Source organism: Peromyscus leucopus, chromosome 12 (assembly GCF_004664715.2).
Source record: "Peromyscus leucopus breed LL Stock chromosome 12, UCI_PerLeu_2.1, whole genome shotgun sequence".
In the NCBI taxonomy this organism is placed as follows: Eukaryota; Metazoa; Chordata; class Mammalia; order Rodentia; family Cricetidae; genus Peromyscus; species Peromyscus leucopus.
Window position 1 is genome coordinate 64,649,069 of NC_051073.1, and position 27,296 is coordinate 64,676,364.

At 43.9% G+C, this 27,296-nt stretch overlaps 1 protein-coding gene across 1 annotated transcript in view; it reads left to right on the forward strand.

Annotated features, from left to right (window-relative positions):
- Acap2 (ArfGAP with coiled-coil, ankyrin repeat and PH domains 2) overlaps positions 1 to 27,296 on the forward strand; it is a 121,989-nt gene that overhangs the window by 499 nt on the left and 94,194 nt on the right.

The window sequence follows — 27,296 nt, forward strand, 5'->3', positions numbered from 1 at the left end:
GCACCCACCGCCCCCGGGTGCATCGTCGGCTCCCGGGTACACCCTCAGATCCTGGGTGCACCGCCGACCCCGGGAACACCAGCCGGCTCCGGGAGCACCGCGGGCCCTCAGTCCGCGCCTTCCGACGGGCCGGGCTGCAGCCTCTCGCCCGCAGTCCGAGGCGTGGCCGAGAGGGGACGTCGCCTCTTCAGCCTTGGCTCGCCGCCGCCTCTCCCGGAGCCCGGGCACCGCCGCATCGCGACCGTCGCGTCCCTCTCTGGCGCTCTTCCTCTCCCCTTCCTTCCGCCGCGCGTCGGCGCCCACCTCCCCACCCCCTCTGCGCGCCAGCTTTCTGGGCATCCTTGCGGGTCACTTAGTTCCTCTTCCCGCTTCTCAGCGGCCCTCGGCCTGGGAGGAGGGGGCAGGGGCCCCCAGGGAAGCGTTGGCGGAGGATTCGACGGAGGGGCTGGGGAGGGGGGCTTTGAACCACCTATTCTAGCCACCCTTGACCGCCGCGGTCTGCTCTGCTTTCCGTGGAGGCTTTTGGAAGAGGTGCGGGGCCGAGCCAGCATTTCTGTTTTGAGAACGGAAGTAGGAGGGCCCCGAAGATTGCATGTATGTTTCTCTTCCCGCGGCCTGGAGGGCCCTGGATCACAGTCGGATGCTCCCAGTGGATCTGTCACAAAACTGATGTGGTGGCATTTGGATTCACATGGGCTGGCCTGCCTTCCACGTGAGAGGCGGCAGTACTGAGGGGGGGGGGGGGTCCAGAATCTGTGCGCTTTCCTTTTGGAGCGTTATAGGAAACTCTGGGTTTGGAGAATGGAGCTGTGCTTTACAGTGAATTGGAGAGGGCTGCCCTTAGGCCTAAATGAGACCTTAAAACTTTGGTTACATTTTTTGAAAGCTTCCTCTGAGCATTGATGTGTGTGTGTGTGTGTGTGTGTGTGTGTGTGTGTGTGTGTGTGTGTGTGCCCACCAAGCTCCCTGCCAAGAGTGCATTGTAAATTCTTGCACCCTCCGGGAACTAACTGTTCTGAGCCTTCTGACTGTTAATTTGGCATCCCATTCTCCTCTCCAAGAAGAGGAAGGAGAAGTGTAGAATGAGGGAACTTAGGGGAAATTTAAGGACACGTTGTCTTTGTGCTTTTCTAGGTGTAAATTTTATTTGAAGCTAGTGCTTGTAAACAAACACAGCCCCGCGCTTGATTTTGTTAATGTTGTTACCATTAGATTTCGACAGTTTTATGTTCTGGTTGAATTGAAGGACCCTGGTGACCCAAATAGATTGTATAAGTGCAGCCTTGGTGGTTAGCTTTCCTGGCTGGCAGCAAATGAAGTAATTTTAAAATAATACCTTGGAAAGTTTTGCTTATTGTGAAATTTTTGCTTGGGTGATTCAGCTGTGTGTGTGTGTGTGTGTGTGTGTGTGTGTGTGTGTGTGTGTGAAGGCCAGAGATAGTCATTGGGTGTCTTTCTCAGTGGCTTCCCACCTTGTCTTTTGAGACAGCGTTGCACTGAACCGCAGGCTTGCTGATTCGGCTAGACTGGCTGGCCAGCAGTCCCTAGGGATTCTCCCAGCTCTGTCTCCCTGGCGCTCGGATTATAGGTATGGCGGTACACCATTTTGTTTGTTTTTCTTTAAACATATGTTTTGGGGGAATCAAACTCAGTTCCTTAGGCTTGTGTGGCAAACACTTTCTCCACCGAGCCTTCTCCTCAGTGGTCAGCTGTTCATCTTCACAGGAAGTAACCACAGTATTTTTCTTTTTAGAGAATGTAGCTTTGTGTTTCCCTGGTTTCAGAGAAATTTGATTTGGAAAAAAAAAAAAACCAGGCAAGTTGAGGGAAGTACTTTGGGTAGGCTTCTAGCCTTTGATGTTGGCCACATGTCATGTGACACTTTCTATTTTTAAGGTAACCACTGAATATAAAAGAAGAATTAGAGATACCAGGTTGTTATGGTGTGATATGGTGAACTTTTTTCTTCACCTTGATTGTAATGTTTGCCCTATTTTATGTAGATGGAGATTTCTAAGATTCCTAGCCTCTGGCATTCCAGTTGTTGGCAGCTGCAAACTGGGAAGAGATGCAAGGTTCCAAGAGCTCCAGCATCTTGTATTCATTTTGGGGCCCAGATTAGATTTCCAACAGAGAACAATGCCAAGAAGTCGACAGCCCGTTGCCCACATCCTAACTGTAGTTTTTCTGTGACTCTGCCGTGGTGTAGATTTGTGTTGTATCTCATTAGGATATTTCATTAATATTCACATCATGTATATATTGGATAAAGTTGATTTAAGAGTATATGTGAATTTGGAATGCTATATTGGAACTCATATCAAAACAGAGCATCTGTGAGCTGTGGGAATGGGTGACTGATGTCTATATGTCCATCTACTTAGGAAGGTGAGGCAGGAGGATTGTGAATTGGAGGTTAGTCTGGACAGCAAAAGCCCTGTTACCTGGGCTGAGGAGACCCCTCAGGTAAAGCACTGACTGTGTGATCATCGGGGATTGTAGTGTGGCTCCACAGCACACTTTAAATGCTGGGCTGGCAATCTCAGTGCTTTGGAGGCAGAGATGGATCCTCTGGAAGAAGTTGGCTAGCTAGATTAACAAGCAGGTTAGCTAGACAACTGAATCAGGGAGCTCTGGCATCAACGGAGAGACCCTCCCTGAGAATAAGGTGGAGAATGAGGGAGGAGCATCGAATTCTGGCCTTTATGTGTACATACACATATGTGCGTATGTGCTTGGACACACATACACCAACCCATGTAAATGTGCATACACACATGCACACCACTCACATATACACTTGCAAACAAAACTCTGTTATTCACTACTACCAAGGAAATCAGGAGACATTGTGAGGGCTGATCTCTGACTTTAATTATTTGAAAACATTCCCCCCCCCCCCTTCCTTACTCCCATTGGGGCTGGAGAGACAGCTCAACTGTTAAGAGCACTGGCTGCTCTCCAATGGACCTGGATTTGATTCCTATCACCTACATGTTGGTTCAGAACTATCTGTAACTCCGGTTCCAGGGATCCAGTGCCCTGTTCTGGTCCTGAGGCATACATGTGGTACACAGACATACATGCAGGTAAAATACCCATACACATAAAATAAAAATAAAAAAGAATTAAGGGCAGGTGGTGGTAGCACATGCCTTTAATCTCTTAGCACTTAGGAGGCAGAGGTAGGTGGATCTCTGAGTTTGAGACCAGTCTGATCTACAGAGTGAGTTCCAGGACAGCCAAGACTACACAGAAAAACCCTGTCTCGAAACAAAACAAAAAAATCAGAACATGCCGGGCGGTGGTGGCGCACGCCTTTAATCCCAGCACTCGGGAGGCAGAGCCAGGCGGATCTCTGTGAGTTCGAGGCCAGCCTGGGCTACCAAGTGAGTTCCAGGAAAGGCGCAAAGCTACACAGAGAAACCCTGTCTCGAAAAACCAAAAAAAGAAAAAAGAAAAAAAAAAAAATCAGAACAGAAGTTGTGGAGCCTCACATTAAATTTTATACTTTCAGTATTGAATGTATTTTATGTACTTATCTACCACCCAAACCAAAAGCTTATGTTCCAAAATGTAAATTTTAACTGTATAGAAGTTCATTGAGTTTTGTAGACTTCGGGTCCTCTTATTTGGTGTGTGATGCTTTTATTTATTTGCAGGTTTTTAAATAATAAAATTTATAAAATAAAAATTCTTTCACAAAATGTATCTTTTTGTTTTGTTTTGTTTGTTTGTTTTTCAAGACAGGGTTTCTCTGTGTAGCCCCGGCTGTCCTGGAACTCGATCTGTAGACCAGACTGGCCTCGAACTCACAGAGATCCACCTCCCTTTGCCTTCCACTGCTCGGTTCACAAAATGGATCTTTTGGCTTTTAAATACGGCCTTTTTGTGTAACTGCCGTGGATGCTACAGACTTGATGCAAAAGTCAGATCTTGTTGAAGAAAAGATGTGCCACTACTCAAGGTTAAAACATTCATTTTCCTGTTAAGTTGCTGAGGAAATAGGAAGGGTTCTATTGAGGTAGGGAGAAAGGATGCTGTTGTGACTTTGGATAGTCTGAATACACTCGGTGCTTTCTCTTGCATTCCAGTGCTGGGTATTTTGATTTTTGCTTAGTAGTTTGGAGGGCACACTTCATTGTATAATTTTGGGTTCTATTTTTAGCTTTTAAAATACCAGTCTAAAAGCTTAAAGGTCAAAATCTTGCTATAAAAATCTGCAAGAATGTAAATGTATCTAAGTGTATCTTTTTTTTTTTCAAGAGGGAATATTTGAGAGGCAGAGACATTTTAATTAATATTTACTGAAGTTTGAATTTGTGCCTGAAATTATAAGTAGTTTCTTGTTTGAATTTTCAGAACTCGTAATTCAAATTGTTTCTAGGCTCGGCATGTTGGTGGCACCACTATAATTCCAGTACTCTGTGCCAGAGGCATAAAGAGTGTAAGTTTGAGACTAGCTAGGACTATGTAGTGAGACTTTAAAAAAAAAGATCTTTATTTTATGCGTATGGGTGTTTTGTCTGTATGTGTGTCTGTGTGTCACATGCACTCTGTGCTGTCAGAAGAGGGCATTAGATCCCCTGGAACTGTGAGCTGCCATGTGGGTGCTGGGAATCGAACCTGGGTCCTCTGGAAGAGCTGCCAGTGCTCTTAACTGCTGAGCCATCTCTTCCAGCCCTCCCAGATGTATTTTGAACATACTTTGGTTCACTTAAGAAGTGAAAACGTTTTTTGAGGTAAAAATTGAGAGGCCAAGAATATTGGTGTGGCAGGAGGATCTCAGATTGCAGATCAGCTTGGGCCATACAGTAAGACAAAAGAAACATCAGGATTGATTAACAATTTCCAGTTATGAAATATTTATTATTATCCACTTTATGCATAAGGGTGTTTTCCTGCATGCATGTCTGTGCACCATATACATGCATGATGCCTGTGGAGGCCAGAAGAAAGTGTTGCATCACCTGCAGCTGGAGTTATACACAGATTTTAGCCACCACATTGGTTGCTGGGAAGAGTGCTCTGGAAGAGCAGTCAGTGCTTTTAACCAACTCTGAGCCATTTCTTAAGCTCCTGTGAAGTAATTTTTTCCTCTGAGTAGTGTTCCTATACAAACATAATTACTTCAGTAAGCTTTTAAACGTTAGTCTTTGTGTGATCTTTTAGTCTTTTACAGTATCTGTTATGTACCCTCCTGAAGGTTTTTGTTTAGAGATTATAGTTCTGATTTGATTCTTGTTCAGTAAACTAGAATAAAATCTTTTTTGTTTTGTTTTGTTTTGTTTTTTTGAGACAGGGTTTCTCTGTGTAGTCCTGGCTGTCCTGGAACTCACTCTGTAGATTAGGCTGTAAATCTGGTGACAGAAATCCACCTGCCTCTGTCTCCCAAGTACTGGGATTAAAGGTTTGTGCCACCACCACCTGACATAGAACAAATCTTTTAACAGGGTGTTTTGGATGAAGTTTTAATGGGTGAAACACGAAACAAAACAAGGCTGCATACACCTTAGTGCCGTTTGCTGTTAACCTGGTCTTAATCCTGGCTGATTTGCTATTTTATATCTCGTTTTTATAACCGGCAGACTCCTTGACAACCGGTGCCTTATACAGTAGAAAGAGTGGACAGAAGGATAATGGGAAATGTGCTTTTTAATCTCAGACATGGTAGAATGAAATTAACACTTTATATACCAAAGACATGAACCCTGATGCTCCATATTGCAGTTTCTAATTTTTTCACTCAATTTAATCAACTTAAGTTGACATAAATACATGCAAACTTTTTGGATATACCAGACATCATTCTAGATCCTTTCATAGCTAAAATATTTCATGCAGTAGAATTATTACTATTATTTTTTTTCAGGCAGAGTCTCACTATGTAGCCCAGATTGAAATTCTCCTGCCTCTGTCTCCCATGTGTTGGGACTGTATGTGTGTATTACCCTACCTGACTAAAATTAGGAATCATCTTCATTACAAAAATTAAAAAAAAAATAACACTAGACTTTAATGTTAAAATGTATTAAATATTGAATATTTTGACTTTGCTAATGATGTGGACTTTTAAAATGATGGCTCTGTATGCTAATAAAAATAATTTTAAAAATTGATCCAAGGATTCGGTTATCTGGATGAATCTTGGTCTGGAAAATACTAAATGGGCCAGCGTTATAGCCTAGCAGTAAAGGTGTGCGAGTCTGATGACCTGAGTTGGATCCTTGGAACCCATGTAAAGGTGGGAGGAGAGTTGTCTTCTGACTTCCACATGTGTGCCGTGGGCACAACCGCCTCCAGTGTGTAAACACAACAGTAAGAACCATAAAATAGAAAATACTAAATGGAAAATTCTAGAAAATATGGACTAGGGTATTTATGCTGTATTTTAATTTTTTTTTGTGTGTGTTTGTGTGTTGTATGTGTTCATAAAGATATGTGCATATGTGTATGCATTCAAGGCCATGGTGTTGGAACCTTCCTTATTAGTTTTTATTAGTATATATTAATTATATGTAATAATGGGTTGTTTCATTACTATCATACATGTACAGTTACCTTGGCCCGTCATCTGTTTTTACCCTTCCGTATCCCCCTTCACTCCTGCTGATCCCCTTTCTTTTCACAGCCGGCTCCTCTCTACCTTCACATCTTCTGGTGACCCTTAGGGTTGGCCACAGGCACACAGCACCGTAGCCTAGGTTCCACTGCTGAAGAAAACGTCTCTCCTCCCCCAGCAACCATTAACTGTAACTCAGGGAGTGGTGGGGCCTCGTGAACCTCTCTGTTCTCCGTGACAGTCCCCCTCTTGGGTACATCTTGTGCAGGTCGTCACAGCTGCCGTGCATTCACGAGTGGAACACCACACCATGTCCAGAAGTCAGCATTCCGTGTTACTTTCTCCTTCCTCTGACTCTGACATTTTTTCTGCTGCTTCCTTGAGCCTTAGTGCGGATGATACAGATGTCTCATTTCTGCAACAGTTACTTGAATTTTCATCTCTTTGACCAATTATGAATCTCTCCAGTTACCACTGACCTCTGCAAAACAAGACACTTCCTTGAGCAAAGCTGACCGTAGCATTATCTGTAGGCGGCAACATAGTTATTTTGATTGGCAACTTGATGGCCACATTGTGTCCATTTAGCAGACAACAGCAGTAGCTCCTCTCTCGGGGCCCCTGGCATCCCCAGCCACAGGCTTTCCACAGTACCAGATAGACCAGATCTGAGTTCCCTCTTGTTTCCTGGGCTTCAAGTCCGATCAGAAAATGGTAGGTTGCTCCAGGACAGACGCGCTCTTACTGCACACTGGGAGCAGCTGGCTGGCTGGTTTGTGGATTAGTAGACTGTTGAGGGCAGTTCTCCCTCAGCTTTCTTCTTGCTGGCCAGCACTCTCCAGTCCAGTCAGAGCTTGATTTCTGTTTTGTGACAGGGTGTGTTCCACCTTATTTATTTATTTTTTTGAGGTGAATCTCTCACTGAACCTGGAGCTCGTGGATTTGGTTAAATTGGCTGGCTGGCTAATGAGGCCCAGGCATTTGCCTGTCTCGGGTTATATGTGCTTCTTGGCACGCTCACCTTTCACTTTAGCAGTGGAGATCTGAACTCAGGTCGGCAGGCTTATGCAGCAGGCAGTTTGCGAACTGAGCCAGGCCCCCAGGCCTGACAATTCATGTTTTAAAACTTGCCCTTCCAAGCAGTGTGGTGAGAGACCACGCATTGTCCTCCTCCGTCCAGCTAGGATGTGAGTGCTTCCTTTGCCGGGATATGCTCACCAGGTATGCTACCCACCCATCCGTCACTTACGTGTCTTAGTTATCGGATGGATGGGTGGTATTGGAGTGCTTGTGTTCAGCGCTCGTTATTTTATGTAAAGTGGGCTGGAAGGGTAGAGTCGTGGTGCTGGTGAAGCCAGACATGCCAAAAGGAAGCGGTAAAGTGCTTCGTTTATGTGAAAAGGCAAACATCCTCCCCGAGGAAAGGAAAAACCGTCGTCCTTGTGCCGTGCCCGCAGTATTACTGTGTGAGTGTGATCTGGCCTCCAGCGTCAACTGTGTGTTGAATGTTTGGTCCCCAGCCAGCAACGCTGTTTTGGAGGTTATGAAACTTTGGGAATTGGGGCTGGCTGGGAGAAGTAGGTTCCTCAGGTTGTCCTTATGAAAGACCCGGTCACGGTTCCTCCTCCTGGCTTTGCTTCCCATCGACCTACCACAAGGTGAAGCGCCTCCGCTGTGTCTATCACTGAGACAGTAGCATTATCACGGGCATGGGGCTGAGCCACCGTGGATGGACCCTTTGAAACCACGGGCACAAATAAACCCCTCCTCTCTTCCATTGCTTATATAAGAGATTTTAGTCACAGCGATGTGAACCTGACTGATGCAGAATATTGGTACCAGAGAAATAGGGTGGTTGCAGTGACTGCCTCCTGATGTGGTTCAGAAGCCTTTGGGAGCTGGTTTGTGGGAGCAATGTGGAAAAGTTTGGTGAAGTGGGCAAGAGGGGCGTGGGGTGCTGTAAACGGGTGAGTGGGGGGTTGTGCTGAGAGCCAGATCAGAAGGCTGAGAAGAACTGGTTTGTGGGTTAGCAGACTGGTTCACTGCTGAGTAGACTGTTGAGGGCAATTCTTCCTCAGCTTTCCTCTTGCTGGCCAGCACTCTCCAGTCCAGTCAGAGCTTGATTTCTGTTTTGTGACAGGGTGTGTCATAAAAACCACAGACACAGAGGCCAGGCTCACCAGGCTCCAGGTTGAAGGCAAGGTTCTTTGGGGACTTGGCACGAAGGCCATGGAGGACCCAGTCTGCATTTTGTTCACGGCTGGAGAATATACGAGGCTGAACTAAAGGCGACGGACTAGTTGATAGGGCAGAGCGGATTCTTCAGGCAGGTTAGCGTTCAGCTGTGGCGTAGTTGATTGCTGGCTGCTTTTGTCCAGGCTAGACTTGATTTACTCACTGTCAAGTGCTTCCTTTAAGGGACAAGGCAGTGAGGGTTGAGAAGGAAGAGCAGAACAGAAAGACTTAAGACACGTGCGGTGTGGTCGGAAGGCTGCTGTGAACATGGTGCTGAGGAAGGATGGTTCCTGAAGAGGTTAGGACAGCTGCGAAGCCACCAACCACTCTACACTGGGCCACAGAAAAGAAGCCCCGAGGGCTTCCCGGGAATTGGCTAAGACTTCAACCATGGCAGGCTCTAGGGCGGAAACAATTAACTCATTAAGAACCTTCCACTTGTGGATGAGAGCCTTGCCCAGGCACATGGCCTGCAAAGTGCAGCCTAGGGAAGTGTTTTCCTGAGTCTCATTTCACTGTTCTCTGCTGCCCAGGAACTCAGAGGCCAGCGCAGCCAGCGTCCAAGGAGGTACCACTCTAGCTGGTCGTTATCCACGTGATCCTGGTTGGAGGGTCATAGCGACTTCCAACCAGATTTCAAAGGGAAGGCTGGGAGGCCAGGTAGACAATGTGTGGCAGGGTGGGAGTCCACGCAGGCAGATTGTGTGGAGTTGTGAGGGTAAACCCCAAGCTGCAGTGTAGACTCCAGGATGCTGGAGCTAGCAGCATTCTGCACTTGTTCTTTTGAGTAATGTGGAACTATTATGATGCTTGGAGGTAACTGAAGTTAGTTCATTTTACATGAGATGGTCACGAACTCTTGGAAGTCAGGGGCAAAATATTATGCCTGAGCGGGAAATGCCCTCTGGAAGCTTATGTGTTGCCTGCTTGGACCCTAGCTGGTGGCAATAAGTTGGGAGGTTGTAGCAACTTTGTGAAGTGGAACCTAGGTAGAGGAAGTATGGGTGTAACTTGGAAGGTTATACCTCGGCCCCAGTTCCTTCCTCTTAGCTCTGCTTCCATCAGATGAGCTGCTGTGGTGGGCGGAGCTGAGATAAATCCCTCCTCCTTTCAGTGGTCTCACTTAGCTCTTTGATAACAGTACCAAGAGCCATATGAATGAGTCTTCCAGCTCTAACTTACTTACTCCTGTGAAGTGCTTCGTTTAAGTGACAAGGCAGTGGGAATTGCCTGAAACTGTCTGGACTATAGGCACGGAACTGTGCCCAGCTTACAGAATGCTTTTTAAAATATTTAAAATACCTTTACTCTGAAACTGTGAAGGTAAAAACTCTGTGTGTGTGTGTGTGTGTGTGTGTGTGTGCGTGTGTGTTAGTCAGTTCTCTCCTCTGTGGGTTCCAGGGATTACGTGTTGTTGGTTGTTTTTCATTCTTTGTTCTTTGCTCCTTGACTGGCCCCTAGCATCCTCCTCTCCTTGTTCTCTGGCTCCTTCCTCCTCCTCCTCCCAGATTTCTTCTCCCATTTATTTGCTCTGCTCTCCAGCCCCACCTGTCTTTTTTTCTGCCTCGCTATTGGCTGTTCAGCTCTTTATTAGACCATCAGGTGTTTTAGACAGGCAAAGTAACACAGCTTCACAGAGATAAACACATGCAACATAAAAGAATGCAACACAGCTTTGCATCATTAAAACAAATGTTCCACAGCATAAACAAATGTAACACATCTTAAAATAATATTCTACAACAATTGCACTCACATTTTTAGGTTTAGTGGCAAGCTGCTAATTTACTTGATGAGAAATCTTGCTGGCACTTACTTTGGTTTGTGTTAAGAGTCTCCCTCTGTAGTTCACGCTGGCTAGAACAATAGTAATTCTCCTGCCTCAGCCTTCAGTGCTGGGATTACAGATGTGAGCTGCCATACCTGGCTAGAAAAAGAATTTTTTGTGAGTTTTGCTTTCACATCTCACCCAGCAGAGGTTCCAGACATTGGGCTGGTGAGGTGGTTGAGCAGGTAAAGGCACTTGCCACCATGCCTCACAACCCGAGTTTGATTTCTGAGAACTGGCTCTCCTGACTTGTCCTTTGCCCTCCATATGAGTACATACACATAAATAAATACATGTAATAAAATTAAAGTTATAGGCATTAACTAGGTGCAAGTGTTTATAACGCAAGGAGACTGTGTTTTAGAGGTTGTTTCACGGAGGTGTTGTGTGTGTGAGAAAAACACCAGACCTTCCTGCCCTGCTTCTTTGCGTCAGCGTCTTGCTGTGGCCGTGATGAGGTCATGTACCACCATGCCCGGCAAAACCAAACCAAACCAAACCAAAAAACCCAAAACGACTTTCCTTGGCAGCACTCTGTAAATGTAACACATCCTTAGCCCTTCTCCCTCCATTTTTTGGAGATAGGGTCTCCCCATGGGGCCCAGGACAACCTTGAACTCAAAATCTTCCTGCCTTTCCCCATCCCCTGACACTGGGATTCTAGGTATTCTTGATGCCATTTTCTTTTTCTTTAAAACAGGAGTTAGAGTAGTCTAGGCATGGTGGTGCATGTGGTAAATCCCAGCACTCAGAAGACAGAGGCAGGTGGATGTCTATGAGTTTGAGGCCAGTCTGGTTCACATAGTGAGTGACAGGCCAGCCAGGGCTCCATAGTGAGACCCTGTCCCAAACAAGAAACAAAACAAAGCAACAACAAAAGAAAGGAAATAGTAGAAAAGGTTATTAAATATCAGTTAGCTCTCTTTCCCACTTTCCCACTATTACGTCTACTGATATTTCTAAATTGTAGCTGTGTTCACAATGTCTGAGCTTAGATAATATGGTGGTTATCAGTATTTTTCAATGCTAAAGTATTTTGTTTGGTTAATTAATAAAAATTTCCCTTATATTATTCATTTTATATATATATATAATATTGTCTAAAATTGACAAATAATAATTGTATGTGTCTTGAGGACACAGTGTACACACACTTGTATAAACACACTAAAATTTAATGATCAGGTCAGCGTGATTGGCATACCTGGCACCTCAGACATCATTTCTTTGGGTTGGGAACAGTTAAAATCTTCCCTAGTAGGTATTTGAGACATTGTTTCATGTTGTTCACTCCAGTTGTCCTAAAGCGCAGAAGGACATCCCGTTACTGGTTAGCTATCCTTTCTCCATCTTGATACATTGTTGCGTTTTAGTAACTGTTTAGGAAATCCAATAACTTTGAGCTATTGTCCCTGAGCCGCCTGGCAGAATAAATATTTAGAGAAAAAATATCCATGGACCCATGCTTGTAATCTCTGACCTTGAGAGGGTGAGGCAGGGGCGTTGCCTTAAGTTTGAGGTCAACTTTGGCTATATAGCGAGTTCCAGGCCAGCCTGGGCTATCTAGTAAGACCGTCTCAAAAGAGCTAACTCACCTCTCCCCCAAACACCCCCAACAACCTCACAAACACTAAAGAAATTTTGGCTTGTAAGTGACTTTTGAAGACTGCCTGGTCTCAGTAACAAGGTTTATAATCACAGCACTGGGGAGGTGGATGCAAGATCAGGATTAAAGTCTATCCTGAGCTACGGGGTAAGTTCCTGCTCAGCCTCGTGCCTGCCCTAGTTTGCTGTTCCCGAGGTGCTGCATTATGCAGTCCACATCAGTGTGGTAGCGCTGTTGCAAGGAACTGTTGTGAGGCACACTGTTGATTTGGAGAGGCAAAATCTTAAAGATTAGTACATACTTTAAATCGCCATCTGGTGAGCTGATGCGCTGTTTAACAAATCAACTGAAAGTGTGTCAAAACAACTCTTATTTTGCTTATGATTCAGGAGTCAGAAGTTTTGGAAAGAGCCTGGCTGGAGGGTTCATCTCTGACTCATCTCTAGCATCCTCTGAGATGGCCGAGGCTAGAAGACGCACTTCAGCATGGCTCCTTCATTTCGTGTGGCTGATGTCCTGGCATTCATGGATCTCTCTGTCCTTTCCACACGACATTTCCTTTGTCTCTTTCCATGTACCTTGGGCTTCTTACTGCGTGCTATTGCTAGTGTAGTTGTATGTTCAAAGTAGTTTACCTCTAAGAGGTAAGACAGTTAAGCGGTGGAGAGTTTTGCCTGGACTAGCAATGTTAATGTTATCACATTCTCCTAAGGTGCCACCCAGCTCAAGGGGGCAGAGAACTGTAGTCACTTTGTGTATGTGTATGTGTGATGTTGGGGATTGAACCTCTGGTCTCATGCATGCTAGGTAAGTGTTTCTCCAACAGGTTCTGTCTCCAGGCTTCTGTTTCTACTTTTTATTTTGAAATAGAGTCTCGTTTGCCCAGACTGGTCTTGAATTTACTCTGTAGCTCAACAGGTCTTGATCTGTCTCCTGAGTAGCTGGGATTACAGACATGTGCCACTAGGCCCTGCTGGACTCTTCTTCTTAACTGGGGGTGGCAAAGTCATGTTGCAGGTGATTGATATTGTTTTCTTGTTGCCACAGCAGAATACCTCAAAAAGTAACTGAAGGACAGAAAGGGGGCTTTATTTCCTCTCATGGTTTGAGAGGACACAGTCTGTCACATGGGAAAGCTTGGCCGGGGTGCTAGGTGGCTGGTTACATTGCATCTGCAGTCAGGAATCAGAGAGACCAGTGCTGGAATGTCATTGCTGCTTTCCAGCCTTAAGCCACGGTGAGGAAAGTTAAAATGCAGTGAGGTTACATAAAGCAGGACAGTTAGTTTTGCCGCTTGATATCTCCTTCATGTTTCAGTGTAGCATGTGGCCCTCACTAGAAGGAATTACCATGCCTTTGGACTTGGCTTGCAGCCTCTGCAGTGTGAGCCAAACAACTAAAAAACTAAAAAATGAAACTTACCCACACTAAAGGAAGGTGCTTTGCCCATCAAGTTGATGACTTGAAGAGTTCCCAGTATTGACGGGCAGTGGTGGCGCACGCCTTTTATCAAACCAGCACTCGGGAGGCAGAGGCGGATGGATTCCTGTGGGTTTAAGATCAGACTGGTCTACATAGTGAATTCCGGGACAGCCAGGGCTGTGGAGAGAGACTCTGTTTCAAACCCCGCCCCCTTCCACCTCCCAACAAAATAAAACCAAAACAATAGAGTTCCTGGTACCACAAAAGGTATCGGGAAACGATTCTCACACGGGAGGAGAGAGTGTGGTTTGACAGAACTTTTTTGAAGGACAGTAAAATACCTCATAATTTAATAAAAAATTATTGTTATTTGGAGTGCGTGCGCGTGCGTGCGCGCCTGTGGGCACCTGTGCATACACGATGTGTGTGAGCCCTTGTGCCAAGTTGTACATTAAGGAGTCAGAGGTCAGCTCGTGGGTTCTGGAGGTTGAACTCAGGTCGCCGGGCTTGCATGGTGAAGCGCCTTCACCTGCTGAATCATTTTGCTGACTCACAATTTAAAGAACATATATTTGGAGCCTGGAAAGATGACTTACTGGGTAAAGGTGATTTCCATCAAGCCTGACAAACTTGACGTGATCCCTGGGACCCACGTGGTGGAACGAGAGAGCTACCTCCCATGCAGGCTGTCCTTTGAACACACACAGACATGTACAAATGAACACAAAGGACATATTTGGATTGGTAGTTTTATATTGGGACTACATTACGAGTAAGAATAGGTGTGGCATGTACAGTTAGTGCAGACAAGGATATTTATGAGAGCATTATTAATCAGGACGGAGGAAAGATAATGCCAGGTCATGTAGACTGTTGGCAAAGCAGAACAGTATTTAGCTGTGAAGGTAGACTAGTGCAGGGCCCTGACTTGATCCAGTACTTCAGAAAGGAAAAGCAGCAGCAGCAGCAGAAGAAAGAGATGGCTGACATGAGTGAAGTTGTCCACGTAGATTAGACCCCTCCTAAAGCCACGTGTTTATTCCTCACACGCTACTGAGGTGTCTGACAGACAGCCTAGTTTACAGATGTGAGACAAAGGACAGATGTGACACACGGGTTTTAATTAAGTGGTAGAGAGTGATTTTGATTTCAGTTTGGCCCTGATTCTGAGCAGAGTCTTACATCAAGACTTGGCCCTTCTGGCCCCTCTGCCTGATGGACATGCAGGGGTCACGCAGGACTCCTTTGCAGACTAGCCCATGCTCAGCTTAATGCCCTTCTGTCCCTATTTTGAAATTCTGAATAATTTTTAATTATTTAATTTTTGTATTATTTCTTGAAAATTATGTCACCCATAATTTTTACCCATGAGCTTAGCTTTTACATTTTAAAAAGTTAAAAAAGAAAACTTATAATCTATGAACACTATATAGAATTTCAGTGTCTGTAAAGCTACATACTTTCTATAGCTACCCTACCCCTGGCTTCTCCTCCTCTCTCTGCCTCCCATCATCATAAGGTTGAGTGCAGTAGCTCTCTGTATCTGTGGGTTCTATATGTGTCTGTCTGTCTATCTGTTCATCCGTCTATCTATTTATCTATCTATCTATCTATCTATCTATCTATCTATCTATCTATCACCACAGACTGAAGATATCTAGAAGAGAGAAAATTGTGTCTGAAATGAGCATTTTTCTTGTCATTGTTCCTAAATAATATATATGACAACTATTTACATATTAAATATTGTAAAACGTGTGTGTGTGTGTGTGTGTGTGTGTGTGTGTGTGTGTGTGTGTAAATGTTATATACAAATACAACATCATTTTGTATCAGAGCCTTGACCATTTACAAAATTGGGAATCCGCATAGACAGGATGCCTTATGTTTGCTATTTGGTGCTTTACATTAACCTTACCAGTTTTTGCTCTAAACCATTCATTGTCACAGTGTTTTTCATGAAAGCATGAGGAGGTGGATTATATGGAGGATGCACATAATATACGTGAAAAAAGTAGATTAAGTAATAGAATGCATGATATGACGCTCATAGGTTCAAACATATAACAAAAATCGGAGGGAGAGAGGAATGAGAAAGGCTGATCAGGGGCCACTGTGTCATGGTGAGGGGTGACGTTATTGCGCTGTTGCACAGTAGAGTGACTGAGGACAGTGATGTACTGTTTCAAAAAGTCAGGAAGCATTTTGAATGTTTTCAGGATGGAGAAGTGGCAGATGTGTGAGTTGGATCTGTTTAACCTGATGGAAGCACTGAACTGCAGGCGTGGATCAGAAGAGAACTTGGCACCTCTTTTGTACAGCGCTGCTCCTAGTTTATGGTTTTCTAGCCCCCGCTTTCCAAACTTGGATCCTCATATCAGATCAAGTCATAGCAGAATCGTCATTCTTGTCGCTTTTCCCGGCTCCAGCATTGGCCTTTGTACTGCCCCCACTCCCAATTCTGTTCTTTCCTTTTCTTTCACTGTTTTCTTGAGGTCTTTTTCTCTCCTTCAGACATGTCTTGCAGGTGTGTTTGGGCTCATTTTTATTGTCATGAACATAGGAATCATAAGTATTGCTGATTGTCTTGCTGCCACCAAATAGGTTCTGAATCCCAATCCACAGATGTCACCTGGTGTGTGTTGCACAGTTTGGCTAACGTAAATGTTTGTCTCCGTACTGTTGCTGGTGGAGGACACTGGTCACAGTGTGTTCCCCCTGACGTCGCCCTTGGTCACGGTCTTCCCGGTCTGGTGATCACTGTGTTGTCTGTCGGTGATGGCTGTGAGACAGCAGTGTTTGTTTCTGTGTGTCATATAGCTTTGCGGTAGACTCCTGCCAACCTCTGGTACTCTAGGTTTGATCCCGGCACACCCCAGCCCCAAAGAAAAGACCATTAACATTCATGGAACAAAAAGATACAACCTTGAACAAAATGAGTTGTACAAGTACATTCTGAAACAATATGGGGAAGTTAATCATGAAATGAGTATGAGACAGTAAATTATTTTTAATATTGTGTTTGTTTTACTGGTTAGTTTTTTTTATTAACTTAATATAAACTATAGCTTCATCTGGAAGAAGGAACCTCAATTGACAAATTGCCTCCATCAGATTGGCCTGTGGGCATGCCTGGCATTTTCTTGATGGATGATTGATGTGGGAGGGCCCAGTAGTCCACTGTGGGTGCTGCCACTCAGGGCAGGTAGGTGGTCCTGGGCTGTGTAAGAAAGCAGGCTGAGAAAGCCATGGGAAGCAAGCCATTGAGCATCCTATCTCTGTGGTCTTTGTATCAGTTCCTTGGCTTCCCTGGGTGATGGATGGTACCTGTGAGCGGGTAAATCCTTACCTCCCCAAGCTGCTTTTGGTGGAGGTGTTTAGCATCACAACAGAGAAGCCAACTATGGTGTTTGGGAATAGGGAGGAGATTCTGCTACAGTTTGTTAGAGCTGAAAAGTGATACAAGGACCATATGAAACAAGTATAACAAAGTTCAGATAATTGTGACAATTAGGTAAGTACAATGTTTTTGTGTCCTTGACGCATTTTGTAAGGTTACAAAAGACATAACTGTGACACTTCATATTTGATAACAAAAGTTCAACCAGAATGTTGAATTGTATGTGAAGATTTCCCCAAATATTTATTACTTTTTCCAGAGGAATTTTGTGTGTGTGTGTGTGTGTGTGTGTGTGTGTGTGTGTGTGTGTGTGTGTGTGTGTGTGTGTGTAGGTTGTCAAGATGTATATTCTAAAAGTACTTATTCCTAAATATTTGTTATACAAAGAATTCTCAGCAAAAACTATTTGTTTCTGAATCTTTTGAAAAGAAGCCCAACGTCCAAAGTTTTGGAGTAGTTATGCTCTTATAGTATTTATTAAACTTCCTTCAAAAAACCCATACCCTTTTAAGTATGGCAGAAATCTAGCTATTACAATAGAAAAGTTCTATATGAGTTACAAACCCATTTAGATCAAAATGTCACTCAGAACTGTAGAATGCCATTGTAGAGACCTCTTGCTTGTCAATCAGCCATTGTTTGCAGTGTGTAATCTTTCTGTGATTAGAGCGCAGATGCCTCGGTGCCGCCGCCTTGCTATGATCCCAGCAGATGTAAACAATGGCTTCTCTTTTGATTGGGATCCAGCAGCTGTACTCTGATCATAGGGGCTGGAAATGGTTATTGAAGTAAAACGTGACAGTAATGTAGAGGTTTATTTGATCCTAAGAAACTTAACACATGCTTGGTATCTACCCAGGAACACCCCCACCCAGTATTAAGAATGTCCTGGTATTCGTTCTTTCATCCATCCATCCATCCATCCATTCATCCATTTATTGTTTTTGAGAAAGGCCTCTGTAGTCCATGATGACTCAGGACATGAGATCCTCCTGTCTCTGTTTCCTGTGTGCTGGGATTAACCGGCATGTGCCATCATACTTGTCTCTTATTTTTGTTTAATGGGTCACTTGAGAAGTCATCTAGGCAGTCAGATAGGCAGTTCTGAGTCAGAGTGTTTGTCAGAGTCATATGGGAATCTTTTTCCAGAACACTTTGGGTCGATTCAGAGCGACTGAATCAGAGTTTTGGGGTGAACAAGGCTCGGCACAGATAGTTTGGGAAAGCTTTGTGGGTCATTCCCATGTCAGCCCCCAAACACTTTGCTCTATCCATTAACCTAATATTTACAGGAAAAGCATACTTTTCTACCTGCCGTTTATTCTCTTTTTCTTATTTTGTCACTGTAGAACAAATATTTTCCTTTCTTTTTTGGGGGGTGGGGGTTAAGACAGGGTCTCTCTGTGTAGCTATGGCTGTCCTGGAACTCTCTCTGTAGACCAGGCTACAGATGCTAGGCAGCTCTGTTGTAGCAGTGACAGTGATTTGTTGGGTTTCCTCCTTGTTGGGTCCTAGATAGATGAGTATTGCACAGCTTTGAAGTTTGTCCTATGATTCAGCTCATTTACATGGGGACGCTTTGACGCTTTAGGGTCATGAATTATTTATACGTATTGTTTTTTTTCAAGACAGGGTTTCTCTGTGTTACAGCCTTGGCTGTCCTGTAACTTGCTCTATAGACCAGACTGGCCTTGAACTCACAGAAATCCACCTGCCTCTACCTCCTGAGTGCTGGGATTAAAGGCGTCATGAATTATTAATGTTGGCTGTCACTACAGATTCTGTAGGTATTAACAATGTAATAATGTGATATTATTTTATACCCATATTTATATTTGATATAAATATATATGATATGATATTATGTTTATATTCATAATACAAAGAATTTTATGCCTTCAAATTTGGCATATTAGAGTGTTCCTACAAGTTGTAACTTGAGAAAGTTTAGTCATGAAGGAAAAGATTTTGTTGATAGTTTTATACCCATTTAAAAATGGCATTTATTGTTTAAAAATTAGCAAGCAAGAAAGTAATACCTGGTGCAGATGTGACTTTCCGGGCAAATTCTAACCAAACATTTAATGACACAGTGATGTCAGTTCTACACAATTCAGAAAGCAGAAAAGCCGGGGACCACTCCCGACTTTTCCTGTAACGGCTGCAACATTCACAGTTACAAGACAGAAAACGACAGTCCTCACAGCTTTGGAAATCACAACTGAAAACATGTAAAAAGATAGAATGTCCAGTGGGCTTGGCTACAGGAGTGTGAGTTGAGTGTGAAGTTCACAGCCCGTTGGTGTGATTGGCCATGTTCGCCGAGAGCAGAGTCAGATGATCGTTTCATATGCTCAGGAAAGTGCCTTTGACAGAACCCACTGCTCCTGATGGAGAAGCTCAGGCGGAAGTTTCTAGTAAATTAGGAGTAGAAGAAATCTCTAGCCTGATAAAGCGCATCGATGACAGCCGTACAGCCACCCAACACCCCCTGGGCAGAATCGAAATGCTTTATCCCTTAGCGAGGAACGAGGTTGGTGTGTGTTCCACTGACTTCAGCATGCTGGAGGTTCTAGCTGGTGCAGGGGGCTGGGAGGAAGAGGAGCGGGGAAGCAGGAGTTGTTGTTAGCAGGTGACATGATCTTATATGTGATAAATTTGATAGAATCTACCAAAAACTGACGACAAACTCCTAAGAGTTTGTAATAACTAAATTTATGTGTACTGGTATTGAATAGTTAGAAATTGAAATGTAAAAATCTCTTCTTGTGTTTCTCAGCTTTTCGTCACTGTAACAAATTCCCTGAGAAAGACAAGGGGAGACATTCAATTTGGCTTATGGTTTCAGAGGCTCCAGTCTGTTGTTCCTGAGTCACAATGAGGTGTAGCATCACATCGGGGCATGAGGAAGGGCAGAGCTGCTCACCTCCTGGTGACTGGGATGTGTGTCCTTGGGGACACGTGCTCTCTGAGCTGCTTCTGTGGTCTAGTCCACACTTCAGGAATGCCATCAGGTTATGAATCTGCCAGTGGATCAATCCAGTCTTGATGAAGTCACATCTGCAAAGCACTGGGGTCCAGCTTTTATCTTAGGACATTTTGGGTGGAAATTTAAAACGACATTGCAAGCATGAGGTACAAATGGGTAAGACTTGCAAACCCCAGTTAGAAGCATTGCTGAGAAAATTCAGGAGAGATGCACCATGATTGTGAGGGAAAGATGAAATTTTGTTAATGTATCTGTTTTTAAAATTTATTGGTTGGAGAGATGGCTCAGTGTTTAAGAGCACTGGCTGCTCTTCCAGAAGACCTGGGTTCAATTCCCATGACCCACATGATAGGTCACAACTGTCTGTAACTTCAGTTCCAGGGGATCTGACATCCTCACACAGACGTACATGCAGGTAAAACACCAATGGACATAAAATTAAGGAAACAAAAACAAACTCAGGAAACTCATCAACACCCCCCACAAAGCAGAAACCAAAACCTGAATACATAAGCAAAAGACCAATAAGACAAAAAAAAAAAAAAAAAAAAAAAAAAAGCCCAAAGAGAGCAATATGAGACACGAAGTCTACAAAAATATGATTGAGTTCATTTAGCCAGGTGGTGGTGGCACGTGCCTTTAATTCCAGCATTTGGGAGGCAGAGGCAGGTGGAGCTCCAAGTTCAAGGCCAGCCTGGTCTACAGAGTGAGTTCCAGGTCAGCCAGGGCTACACAGAAAAAAAAAAAAAAAAACTGTCTGTCTGTCTGTCTGTCTGTCTGTCTGTCTGTCTTTCTGTGTATCCATGTCAGTGTATATGCTGTGTGTGTGTGTGTGTGTGTGTGTGTGTGTGTGTGTATGCGGTGCCTGTGGAGGCCAGAAGAGGGCATCAAATCCTCTGGAGCTGGAGTTACAGGCAGTTGTGAGCAGTCCAATGTGGGTGCTGGGAACCAAACTTGGGTCTTCTGGAAGTGCAGAGAGTAATCTCCAGTCCCCAGTGTATCTATTTTCTGAGACTGGGGTATAGCTCAGTGCATGAGGCTTGGTCTACAGAATTGAAAAACATACCAGACTTTCCCAAATTGTTGTGTGTATTTCATGTACTCCAACTTTTTAAAAATAGTAATTAATGAGTAGGTTCTGAAATTCACCTAGAATAGCCAAAACAACTTTGGAAAAAAGGAACAAAAGAGTGTTTTCTGATTCTAAGACAGTGTAATACTGTGACGGGGCAGGGTCAGTGGAGCTGACTGGAGAACAAAACAGTTCAAACTGTCTATAGAAATGTGACAACTAGTTCTGAGCAAAAATCTTAACTTTGAAAAGTACAGTGAAGATAATGAGAACACTGGGATGTTAGATGTTTGCAAATCATAAATGAAATAATGAACTTCCAGAATGTATAAAGACTTCTCAAAATTTAAGAATAAGAAAACAATACAATTAAAAACTGAGCAGAAGTTTGGAACAGGACACTTCACTGAAGTTGTATGAACAGCAGACATGCCTGTGAAAACTGTCGATCAACTTTACTAGTCATCACGGATGTACAGATTAAAACCACCCTAAGAGGAATGACCAAAAATGAAATCAGCCTCCTGTGCCAGGCACGAGGGATACCTAGAACTCAGGGATGCTGTTAGTGGGTGTGGAGAGTAGCAAAACCACTTGGGAAAAGCAGTTGACAGTGTCTTGAGAACTTAGAGCCAGACCTGAGGATTTAGCTTTGGTGGAATGGTTGCCCAGCCAGTGGGGGGCCTGCGTTAGAACCCCAGCACTGTCCTACTCAGAGATCTCCATTTAAATATTGCATCCACTCTCTTCCTAGCTGTTTACCCATGAGAAGAGAAATTATAGATGGATGGTGGGGAGATGGCTTAGTTGGAATGATACCTGCCATGGAAGCATGAGGACCGGAGTTTGGAGTCCCTGTATCCACACAGAAAGCTGGGTCTAGTAGTGTGAGCTTGCAGTCCTGGTGGGTGGAAACTGGCAGCTCTCTGGAGCTCACCAGCTAGCCAGACTAGTGGAGTGGTGAGCCCCAGGTTTAGTGAGAGACCCTGTCTCAAAATAAGGTAGGAGTGACAGAGGGAGATGTCTGACACACCCATGAAGAACTACACCTCCCCCAGAATCATATATCCTGCAGGGATTTTTTGTGGGAATGCTCCTAGCAGATTTTTTCTTTTTTAAATAATAGCTAAAAATTGAAAAAATGCATGTCTCTGTTGTGTGGTGGATGTATAAACAAATGACTATCTCCAAAATGGAATATGTCACTCAACAATGACAGGACATTGTACTGTCTACACAGTGGATGGATGAATCACAGGATAAGTGTGCAGAATGAAAGAACCCCAGCCACAAAGAATGCGTATTAATTTACTTCTTGAGCATTGTGGAAACTTAAATTTGTGTATCCTGGGCAGGGATGGGAGGCAAAGGTTGCAAAAGGCTTCAGGAGACGTTTGGAGTGTTCTTTTAAGTCCGTGACTGAATTTTGTGGACTTGTGGATGTATCTATGTTTAAAAGCTTACCCAACTGTATACTTTAAACATGTTCAGTTTATGTCAGTTATACCTCAATAAAGCTATTTATTAAAAAGATTTAAAAACCTTGAAGAATGGTAGACTCTGGCTGCCATGGCCCTCAGTGGCGAGTGTCTAGTCTGCTTTTCTCTTGCTGGAGGATATTGGTTGTTTTCAGTATTGGATGTTTCTCAACATCCTGGGATGGGACAGTTCATGGCACAAGCCAGCCTAGGGCAGTTGGTTCGCATCTTCCGTAGGAGGCGCTCACCTGGACCCGCAGTTCAGACAGCTCAGCCACTTGTGTCTTTCTGCTGTGTGGACCACTCCAGTCAGATGGTAGTCTAGCTTTCCCATGTAGAAACAACCAATCCACAGAGTGATCTCTGGAGGATGGCTGTCAGCCTGTGAGATCGTGAAGGGAAGGAACCTGCCGTGTGCTTTAATTCGGGAATGGTTCTGAAAGTTCTGTGTAAAGAGATGGCCTCACCCCAACTTCCAGCTCATCTTTGAACTTTCCAAACCTGCCCTGTTCTCATCCTTGCAAAAGAACGGTCTGAGGTGAGAGGTCTGCTGTGTCCTGCTGTGCTAGTTTCATACCAACTGGACGCCAGCCGGAGTCCTTTTAGAAGACGGAACCTCAACTGAGAAAATGCCATTGCTGCCGGACTGGCCTGGGGGCAAGCCTCTTGACTGATGGTTGATGGTGGAGGCCCAGCTCATTGTGGGCAGTGCCACCCCTGGGCTGGTGGTCTTGAGTGCTGTAAGAAAGCAGGCTGAGCAGGCCATGAGGACTGAGCCACTAAGCAGCATCCTCCATGGCCTCTGCATCAGCTCCTGCCTCCTGGTTCCTGCTCCAGCCTCCCTGGTTGATTGTTTCCTGGCTGTAAGTTGAAAGGAGCCCTTCCCTCTAACTGCTCTGTCATGGTGTTCTATCACAGCAACGGAAACCCTAAGACAGCCGGGAAGCCCTGATCTGCCTCTAGTCCTCAGATCTGCATCTCCCTTGGGGTGATGGCCGTGGTTGGTAGAGATTTCCTTGGAGACTCAGCTACAGCTGTGGCAGACATTCAGTAAGGTGTAACGTTAATGGCGTGGATAGGCCCTTCCCGCCCGAGGTGAAGATTTGTGCTGTATTTGGATCATTAAGTTGTGAGAGCCGCACATTGGTCTTTTATTTACTACAGTATGGGACACGGAATCCTTCCTGCCGTGCAGGATTGTAGCCAGTTTTCCTAGTCTCCTAGGAGGCGGCTTCCTGGTCCTGTCACTTTGGTTTTTATTACTGTTTGTCCCCACCCCTCTTTTTAAGTCAGTGCTGTCCGGTTCACCTGAGGGTTCTGTCTTTTCTAAACTTGCAGAGAACTTGAGTCTTAGTAGCAACTGTTCTTTATCATCAGAACTTGATTGCTTTCTCCTTCTCCTCCTCTGCTCTGCTCTCTTCTCCCCTCCCCCTCCCCTCCCCCCTCTTTCACAATTCCTTTAAGTACTTGAGAGGGACTACTTTGTTTTTTTAAATGGAAGAGTTAAAATGCTTATTTTTAGGATGCCTCGTAGCTCAGAGATTTTAGGATTCTCAAAACTCCTTTGAGAGAAGTAGGATAGATAACATTTGTAGATGCAGAGGATAAGTAAGTCAGATGTGAAGTGGGTGGACCAGTGTGACAGATTCACGACGGAGTCAGAACACAGGCTGTATCAATCCCACTCTGTGTCTGGGCACTGAGCCTTAAGATCTGCTTTTCTACCAAGGAATACCATTGACTTATTACTGGGATTATACTGGCAGATAATGCAGGAGTGAAGATTGTATTAAATCCTGTATTAGATACTTATATTCTTTATATTATGGAGGGAGTTCTCAGTAATACATTCATTAGAAATGACCATATGCCATATTGTCAGTAAACTTACAGGAACCCCAGGCTAACAGGTTCTGAATTGTGTGTGTGTGTGTGTGTGTGTGTGTGTGTGTGTGTTGTGTGGTGAGACAGGACCTCTCTCTGTAGTCCCGACTGACCTGCAGCTTACTGTGTAGCCCAGGCTGACCTCAAACTCGCCGAGTTCCAGCAGCCTCTGCCTTCAGAGTGACAGAATTAAAGGCGTGCGCCATCACACCCACTGTGCGTGTGCATTTTTAAAGAACACAGGACGCAGAAATGTATCAGTGTATCTTGAACACTGAATGTTTGAAAGGGAGTTGGGGGTGGTTGGTTGTTAGGCTTCTGCGCGCCTGACTGTGAACAGCCTTCATGTTGTAGTCGCAGGGAAGCCGGTATGGCGGGAGCCAGCCCTGTTAACAACTGTAGGTGTTATTTTGATCCCGAGTCCCTGAAAGAATATCCAAATGCCTTAAAAAGGAGAAGTGCCATAGATTAACATCGTAACAGAAAAGTCTTCCCAGATGGCTCATCACTGAATACATTTTCATATTGTGATTGCTTCCAGATTTTGGGAGACTCCTCTTAAAGAAGGTTATATTTTTGATATAACGACGATACCTCTTTTTTGAAATACAAGTTTTGGGAAGATGTGCATGTTGACTTGTAAGGTAGATTTAGAGTTTGGGAGTTGGGTCAGCAGTCTGTTTTAAGATCGGATGGTGAGAGGAGTGAGATCATTTCCTTTTCACACCTGTCTACAGCTCTCCTCTCCTGGGCTGGTGGCTGTGTAAATAAATCAGTTGCCTGTTGTGCAGACATGGGTTCTGTGTTCTTGGGACATTTAGCTTATGGAGTATAGTCAGACAGAGGTGGGTGTATATTCTGACCCTATTCCTGGGTACCTCTTTCAATTTGTGATATTGAGGTCAGATTAAGTATAAGACAAAATGAAGTAATAAAAAAGATCTTTGAGTATGTGTGGGTATCAAATAACATTAGTAATTTTCCTGTATGGCAGGAGGAAGGAAAATGTAGGGGGAAATCCCACTTAATTAATAACAAAAGATGACAGATAAGCAGAGGCAAAATTAGCATGCAATATTAGCATGCAATATTCCAAAACAGCTAAAAGTTAACTTGTTGTCACAAGGTAGAACATGACCAGGGAATCATACCTGTTTGTGTAAACTCACCACTGTGGAAGTATAAATCCTTCCTGGATTAATTTGTAATAAGTCTAATACCAGTGTTCTAGAGTTTAGATGGAAAACTAAATATGTGAGCAAAAAGTCCTAAAAATTAACACCAGTGAACACAATGTCCCTGAGCAGATTTAAAGTGTGTTGTTAAAATAATAGCAGTTAGCAGTGTCCTTAACCAGATTTTAAATGTGGTGTTAAAATAATAGCGGTTAGCAGTGTCCTTAATCAGATTTAAAAAGGGATCAAATTGAATGTGTTAAAGTACAGAACTTGATCTCAGAACAGATGAAAGAATTAAAAAACAATCCAGACTAGACAAAATGTCTATAAACTTAGAGAATGTTGAAAATAAATGAAAAGGAAAGGTTGTTACTTGGTAAATATGTGAGAGGCGACTGAGTGGGCTTCATGCATTATTCCAGAATGGGTGTTCGATGGAGTAATGAGTTCTGTGTTGAAATTGAATCTGTGAATAAACTGTATGTCAGAACGCTGTGTCCTTAGAATCAGGATAGTTTTCTAAAGCATGGTACCAAAGGCAAAGCCTTGAAATAGATTTGGCTATATCAAAATATTATCCATTTCCTTAGCAAATGGACTGTGGGAATTTGGAAAATGTGAAAGATTTAAAATTTCCGTATTTTAAAAGTATTTTAAAAAAGTCTTGAAAAATAGGCATAGTGGCTCACACCTTTAATCTTAGCAGAAGGAAGGCAGGCAGATCTATGAGTTCAAGGTCACCCTGGTCTACACAGTGAGGCCCAGGACAGCCAAGAGCTACATAATGATACCCTGTCTCAAAAAACAAAAACAAATACAACAACAACAACAAAAAGTTGTGTAATTCCAGTTAAATGTCTAAATCTACCAAGACAGAAAACCTGAGGGTGCCTAGGTCTTAGGGAAGCAGGAGCTGAGGGGAAGAAATCCCTGATGGATCTGGGGATCTTTTTAGGGTTATGAGAATGTTCTAAAATTAGATGGTGGTGGATGATCAACTCTGTGCATATACTCAAAGTTATTGAATTGTACGTTTTACAATGAGTGTGGAATTTGAATTTTATCTCAATAAAGCATTTAAGTTTTCTTAATTGGAAAAATATCACAGATGATGGACTAATATCATACACAGTTGAAATGTCTGTGACTAGTGAACTAAGGAATGCTTTCACTTTTTGTATTAAGTAAACATGCAAATTAAGTCAACATTGAGATGCCATTATTCAAAGTCTTGCATTTGACAGGTGTTGAGAAACTTCTGGGTGTGTGATAGCTTATGATCCCAGCTCTTGTTCCCAGCTAACCAGGAGGTGGAGGTGGGAAGCTTTAGCCTGAACAGGGTAGGGGAGACGGTTTCAAAAGAGTAGGACTGAGATGTAGGTCGTTGGTAGGTAGAGCACTTCCCCAGCACTGAATAGAAAACGGCGAATCCTGCTTGGGCGGTGGCGGCACACACCTTTAATCCCAGCACTTGGGAGGCAGAGGCAGATGGATCTCTGTGAGTTCGAGGCCATCCTGGTTCACAGAGTGAGTTCCAGGACAGCAAGGACTACACAGAGAAACCCTGTCTTGGAAAACCAACCAACCAAACAAAAAAAGCCCATCCTGAGTGTCAAAAGTTGGAGACCTTAGCACAGGAGCA